Here is a 7,547-nt window from a genome sequence, read left to right as displayed (position 1 = left end):
TCTGCTAACCCCCTGCTTCTGGGTTTTCCTGCCCCGACTGGCAGGGGTGGGAGCAAAGGTAGCGAGAAGTGGCCTGGAAATAAAACATACTGCGGAAACAGAGATGCTGCTCCTTCATTGCTGCAGTGTTTGCTTGAGTTTTTGCCTCTCTTGACTGAAAGCATGCATTATTTATCCCTTGCGCAGAGAATTTCGCAGCCATAATAAAGGTCAGGAGGAGAAGAGAGAGTTATCTGAATCTGTAGCTTTATCCAGGTGCACAGAGAATGGCAGATTGAGAAGCCAGAGGAGAATGAGGTGAAGGCAAAACACGTGCTGCGATTTCTTCTTTCCTCCACCCGCTTTCCTTCCCTGTAAGAAAAAAAAAAAAGTCACACCAGCCAGCCTGTGACCCCTCTGAATGCATACCCATCCCTCCCACACCAGACACCCCCAGACAATCTCTCTAGTTCTTTTCATGCATAAATCAGGGAGCCTGGACCAGGCTTTGTGTCTGTGAGACTTGTTGTAAACTGGGTCTGATCTGCAGCCTCCACCCCTTGGGTCGAGTCAGAGTTCTCTTCTGGAAGCTCCAGACCTATTCCCTGTAATGAAAACTGTTAAGCATGAGCTCCGTAGCATTTGCAGACGGTGACTAGGAACTTTAAGGGGCAAAGTAATGCAGATAGAATATCGCCATTCTAGCAAATGCTGGATCCTGGCTGGTGCTTACCCACACTGTGGTGTACCTCTATGGCCCAGGCCATGGGGTGCATCATTACTGCTATAGGCCACCTTCCCCTGACCCCTACCAGGGAGACAATGCCTGGCCTGATTATCACCGATGTTCAGCCATGGCAAGCCATCAAGCTGCCCTGTCCACACTGGAGCCGAGAGAGACACTATTGCTACCAAACACCCAGAGCAGGAAGTGCTTTTCATTTCTTTACAGTAAGTGAAAAACACCAATGTCCCCCAGCAGAAAGGGTCCAGAGGTTGCTCTTCTATTTCCAGTCTTAGGGTCTGTAACACGTGGGCCTACTTTGTTGGGGGTTTCTGTCCTGCCCAGTTCCCTCAGCCATTTAACCACAAAGAAATTACACAGAGAGGTCTACATTAGGTTATAAACTGATTGGTCCATTAGCTCAGGCTTTGTATTAGCTCTTATAACGTATATTAACCCATTATCCTTATCTATGTTAGCCACATGGCTCCGTACCTTTTTCAGCAGGGTAGGTCACATTCTGCTTCTTCGGTGTCTGGGCAGGACTCCCAAGGGCGCTTCCTTCTTCCCAGAAAACTCCTGTTCTCATCGCCCCGCCTCTACTTCCTATCTGGTTGACCAGCCTATACTTCCTGCCTGGCCAATCAGCATTTATTTAAAACATGATTGACAGAGTACAGACAATTCTCCCGCACCAAGGGTCCCAGTACAAAAGTAACTCAAAGGATAAAATGTTATTTTATTACTGAAGCAAAAACCTGTTAGAATTCTCCAAAAATTTTAGATAAATCATACCAGCTGGTTGATGTCTAGATGGAAATCTAGACATCCTCACACGCCTTGGTTCTTTAGTAGGATTAGATTCCCAGGGCATTGGACCTTGTCCTGAAGCTAACTCTACCCAGCGATGCTCTGAACAGTGTGATACCACCTGAGGTCATTCACTGGCCACCTAGAGGCAGGCAGGCAGTGCCGAGCACAAAGTAATGCAAGACTGGAAAGTCAACGGGGCTCAGCGAGCAAAACTGACGGTCTGCATCTCCTCTCAACTGATGCTTGTAGCAGCTCTACTCATAATTTCCCAGCTTGGAAGCAAGCGAAGACACCATTGTTGGGGAATATTATTTTCAGGTGTGTGACTTTTGTTCACGCTGCATTTGTTTAACTCTGTGAAACTGTGTTACTGCGCCTGTCTAACACACCTGATGGTCTTACTAAAGAGATGAACGGCCAATAGCGAGGCAGGAGCAAGGATAGGCGGGGCTGACAGGCAGAGAGGATATAAATAGAAGCAGAAAGAGGAACAAGAGAAGGAAGAGAAGAGGAAACTGGGGGCCAGGTACCCAGATACCCAGCCAGCCACGAGTAAGAAGGAAAATAAGATACAGAAGTAAGAAACGTAAAAGCCCAGAAAAAAAAGATAGTGGGGATAATTTAAGATAAGAAAAACTGGTTAGAAACAAACTACGCTATGGCCAGGAATTCATAAGTAATAATAAGCCTTTGTGTGATTTATTTGGGAGCTAGGTGGTGGACCCTCTGAAAAGCCAGAAGAGTAAAACATCATACAACATAGTATTCTGGAAATGAATGGAAAAATTAACTGTGGTACATTGACATATGGACTATTACACAGACTCAGAAAGTAGGTGAAGTACCAAGCCAGGAAAACATTGACAGGAAGTCACACATACATCCCTAAGTGGAAGAAGATGGTGAGAGAGGGCTAAAACTGAGATATTGTATTATTTCAACTTTCTGACATTTCTGGAAAAAGAAAACGATCGAGACAGCAAGAAGAGTAGTTGCCATGGATTAGGACTTGAAAACATGGGATTTGGGTCAATCAAAGTACTCAGTATGTTTCCATGGTGATTATGCTGCGTCAAGTTAGACATTTGTGCACATCATAGATGGCGAAAAAAAAAAAAAAAAACAAGGTCAAACCACACCGTGCCCTGTGGGTAATAACTAGGCGAAAAAGCCCTGGCTGGTGTCAGTGGCAAGAGAGGGAATAAGCACACAGGGGAAGAGAGGTGTGTTAGAAGTCTCTATGCCCTTCATCAGTTTTCCTGTGAGACTGAAACTTAAAATCATTTAATAAAACAAAGGTTGTTAATAGAGAGGAGGGGGGGGGGAAGGCTGAGAAGAAAAGAGAAGAAGATGGCGAGGAAGGTTTGGATTCAGAGAGAGAAAACTGTGCTCTGGTCCCTGAGCCAAGCATTTTGCTACATACTTTAACTACATGTATTACCTTCATTTAAAAAATAATGCATGACAGAGATGGCTTCTCTATTTTGCATGCAAATCAATGTGTATTTGTAGAAGTTAGAGCATTCTAATAAGGACAAAATGAAGTCACACAAGTGGGGGGGGGGGAGAGTTTGGGTGTGTGCATCCTGACGAATGAGCACCTATGTGTATGTGAGGTGGAGGCTCACAGCCAACTTCAGGCATCATCTTCCTTGGTTGTTCTCCACCTTAATTTTCGGGACAGGGTTTCTCACTGATCTCGAGCTCATTGATTCAGTTAGCCTGGCTGGCCACTGACTTCAAGAGTTCCTTCATCTCCACTCCCACATCCTAAGGCTGGGTTTGCAGGTAAGTGTCATCATCATTACGACCATCATTGTCTTCATCATCGTTGCCGTCAATGGTCTCTTTAACCCCATTGTCACCAGCACCCAACAAGGATCAGATGTGGCATCACTGATTTTTTTCATCTAGTTCTTACAACCCATCTTTGTAAGTAAGAAAACTTGCACTTGGCAAGAGATAAGCATCTGCCACGCTCCCTGCTAGTCAGTAACAGAGCTCAGCCCTGCCTGGTGGCTGGTGCAGACCCTGCTCATCTTCCACGGGGCACCATCCCAGCTAGCGCCAATGATTCCACAAAAGACCAACAAATAATTCGTCCTCGCTCCCTCCTCATCTACAACACAAGTAGTCTGTACTAATCGATTCAAGATTCCTCCCGAATCCAGTCTGGCGAAACGATCTGATTTCAGAACAGAAACTTGGAGGAACAACTTGGGGTTGGGTTTGATTTTCTGAAATATCATGTCTTCTCTCATGACCCAGAGGAGCAGTGGTAAATATGCAGACACAGAGGGAACAGAGGAAACTCCAAATCTTGCAAAATGAAACCATGAGGCCATCTGTAGCTATGCTGTAGAGGTGAAGGAAGTGGCAGTGTCTGGTGCTTCCCCTGCCAGCTGCCAATCAAAGCTTCCTTTGAGATGCTCACAGAGTAGTTGATCTGTGCAGTCCAGGGATGCAGAGGGAGCAGCTGGGGGCTTGGCACCGTGACATCTCATGACCTACACCCAGACACCCAAGATACCCTTTCCACTGATGAATGCTCATAAATGCAGCTCATCACCTCTAAGATAACTTAGATTTCTTGTCGCTGTTTCCAGTATTCTCTGTCCAGGCTCTTGCAGTATCTAATTAGGACCAGATTCCTCCTTGGTACTCTCAGGGTGGCTCCGTCCATTTTCAGTTGCTATAACAGAGTGCCACAAGCTGTGTGATTTATAAACAATAGAAGTTTGGCTTGATGTTGTGGCTGATGAGACCCCTGGTGAGGTCCTCCATGCTGAGTCAGAGACGGGTACACACGCACGAACAAGAGACAACAGAACTCAGCTTTTCCTTCTAGGGTCAACTTACGAGGCAGGATCCTCAGAATCTATTCACCTCTTGGAAGGTCTCACCTCTTAATATTACTGCAATGGCAGTTTAATTTCAATGTGAGTTTGGAGGGACGCTTGGACCCCAGCATAGGGAACATTTTTCAAAGACAAATTGGATCACAACAGATGCATATACAAACCATCCCAGACAATAAAGAGGAAAAAGTGCTGACATGCTTCTAAAAGCTAATCACAGTCTAAGGCTAATGGAACCAGCTTCACCTGTGTCTTATTCCCATCTCCCAGCCTCCCCAAACTGCTCACAGACTCAGGTCCCAGGGAGCCTCCCTCCTCTCCTGCCATCTTTTCTCCCTCAGAATGCTCCCTTAGCTCCGCCACCAACTCCTAGGCTCTGCTGCCTGGAGAACTCTTACCTATATGTTAAAACCCATTTCAGCTGTTTCTTCCCCATTGGACAGGAACAACCTTACTGCCACGTCCCAGCTTGAACCTGTCACTGCTATAGTTAGAAAGCTTTAGCCCAAGGAGAACACATTTTAGGCACCCTATGTGAGGGTGGATTTTAATTGTCAAACTGACAGACTCCAGAATCGCCAAGGAGACAAGATTCTGGGTATACCTGTGAGGGAGTTCTTAGACTGGCTTGGCTGACGTGAGAAGACACACCCCAAAGCTGTGGGCTAAGAGAGCAATCAGTCACCTCTCTCTGCTACCTGGTCAATAGTGCAACACCATAGGGCCCCTGCTGTCCCGCCATAATGCCCTTGAACTGTGAGCCAAAATAGACCCTCCCCACGTAAGTTGCATTGGTCACAGTGATGGGAAAAGCATATAATACTGTTGGGTTTGCCTTCGTTGCTTCAGCTGGACAGAAGAGCTCCAAGGAAACAGGAAGAAAGCCAAACCCTTGCCAGGTGAGGTAACAGGTAGTGTGGACTGAAGCCTCTGTAGGATTATACTCTGTCAGGCGTTCCGCTGGGTAAAATAATGGGGTCGGAAATAAGGGCGAGCACAGAATCGCTAAGGGGAAGACAATCACAAAGTTGTATGACAGCAGTCTGTGAGACCTACTTATGAAGCAGATATTCAGTTCTGTCTGCCTCAAAAATCTCGAAAACCATACAGAAAATGAACGGTTATGGTGACACGGAACTTCCCCGAAAGTGCCAAGAGTCTGGCAGGGAAATCAATATTCACAGCTGTGAAATAAAAATAATAATAGAAAGGATTCCACATGTCACCAGTGAAATTATGGTATTAATAAAATCCAAGTCAAAACTCCAAGGGGATATGCTTTAATCCGGACAAGAAAATTAATTTGGAAGGCCAAAAGCAGACAAGAGCCATCTCAATCAGACCCAGCAGTTTAGTTTATCCAAAACTAAAACTTAGAAGCAAGTGGGAGTCATCAAGAGTCACAGAGACGACCTGAGTGCAGACCCAAACTGAGGACCCAAGACTGCCAGGTGCAAAGGTCTGGTTCAAAGTTTTAGTGACTAAGACATTGTGGTACCTGTACCAGAGGAAAAAGAGCAACGGGACAGAGCAGGGAGTGCTCCAACCGTGCTTGACATGCACACGTGTCTGCTTCATGACGCAAGCAGTCGCTTGCAGTCACATCTGTGAAGCCTGCTTCCATGCCGTGCCATGCTTGTGGGCATCAGCCATGTTGTTGGGTGCAGTTTCAAGGCGTCTGTGCTTATCGCTGTATAGCATTCCTTTGTGTGACATGACCTGCCAATGTAACAGAGAGAATCCAGTCTTGTCAGCAGTCAGTTCTGGGTCAGTCGTGTGTCCATATTGGTAAAAACACATGTTGCTCTTCTACTACACATAATACACAAAAGCCAACTGTAGACTGAGCACAGGTAGACGGGAAGATTAAAATTCCGAGTGCTGTCTAAGAAAACGTGTTTGCAGAGGAGACGGAGAGTTCTTGAACAGGTTACAGAAAGTGACTCGTGAGAGAAACCCGTGCATTAGATAAAACCCCAGAGATGCTGTCAAGGCCATGTCAGAGTAAAAAGACAGACAAGAAGCAAGGTGCAAATGATGTAGACACGAACACAAATCCCAAACATGGGAAGACTCCTTCCAAGTTAGGTGATTCAAAAGCAAGACACTCGAGCAAAGGCCGAGGCAGATGGGACACACAAATGAACAATAAAACCACAAAACATCCTCAGTCTCACGAAACATGAAAAAGGAAGTCTAAACTTTACCCTTTCAAGGATGGCTAAGTAGATACGTCAGAAAATACTAAGTGTTGGCAAGGGTGTAGGTACTGCTTGCCCCGCTGGAGGGATTGTAAATTGACACAATGACTCTGGAAAACTCTTCAGCAGTATCGACTAGAAGCTGACCTTTACATACACCGCAATGCAACAGTCCCACTTCTGGGAGCAGACCAGACAGTGTGCTCACATTTGCTCACCCATGGCTTGCACAAACGTGTTCTCATTTGGTACAAAAACATTCATGGCAGCATTGTTTAGAACATCTCTGAACTTGGTGGCAATGCAGGCACAGACCAAGGGTAGCATGCGGAAGAAAAGCACAGTGTGCATTCACACAGTGGAATATTCCATGGCAAGGGACAGGAAGACTGTACGGCTGTATCCAACAGTGACTCATAACCACACTATCTGTGTTGTGTGTTAACTCTCAGTTGGACACAACCTAGAATCACCAGGGGAAAGTATCAATTGAGAAAATTGAGAAATTACCTAGACCACACTGGCTGATGGGCATATCTGTCTGGGATTATGTTGATGGTCAATTGGTGTAGCGCTCAGCCTGTTGTGGGTGGCCTCATTTTGTGGACTGAGCCCTGAGCTGTGTAAGGATAAAGAAAGCTTGCAGTATGTGAACAACCTAGGAAAGCAGACATCAGCCTGCTTTTGGCTCTCTTTCTCTGCTTAAGCTCCTGCCTTGGTTTCTCTGCAGTTATGGACCATAACCTAGAATCATAGGTCAATGAACCTTCCTCTCTATTGCCTTTTGGCTGGGGTACTTTATCACAGCAGTGAAAATCAAACCGAGACACCATTCAACATTGGTGAAGACAAGGTGAAATGATGGGGCTGTTAACTGGTATGTTCTTTCTCAGAGATCTCATAGAAACACACAGAGAGAGAGAGAGAGAGAGAGAGAGAGAGAGAGAGAGAGAGAGAGAGAGAGAGAGAGAG

At 45.8% G+C, this 7,547-nt stretch overlaps 1 long non-coding RNA gene across 1 annotated transcript in view; it reads right to left on the bottom strand.

Moving 5' to 3' along the window:
* Positions 1 to 336: 336 nt before the first annotated feature.
* LOC126492365 (uncharacterized) overlaps positions 337 to 7,547 on the bottom strand; it is a 7,597-nt gene continuing 386 nt past the window's right edge. The window contains exons 2-3 of the long non-coding RNA XR_007589570.1: positions 5,873 to 6,093; positions 337 to 351 (exon numbers count right to left, since the gene is read on the bottom strand). This is a non-coding gene — a long non-coding RNA (uncharacterized lncRNA). The remainder of the gene's footprint in view (positions 352 to 5,872; positions 6,094 to 7,547) is intronic.

The sequence above is a fragment of the Alexandromys fortis genome, unplaced genomic scaffold, assembly GCF_014885135.2.
Source record: "Alexandromys fortis isolate MF-2015 unplaced genomic scaffold, M_Fortis_MF-2015_v1.1 scaffold_80, whole genome shotgun sequence".
NCBI classification, from domain to species: domain Eukaryota; kingdom Metazoa; phylum Chordata; class Mammalia; order Rodentia; family Cricetidae; genus Alexandromys; species Alexandromys fortis.
This window is presented reverse-complemented; position numbering and strand designations above follow the sequence as displayed.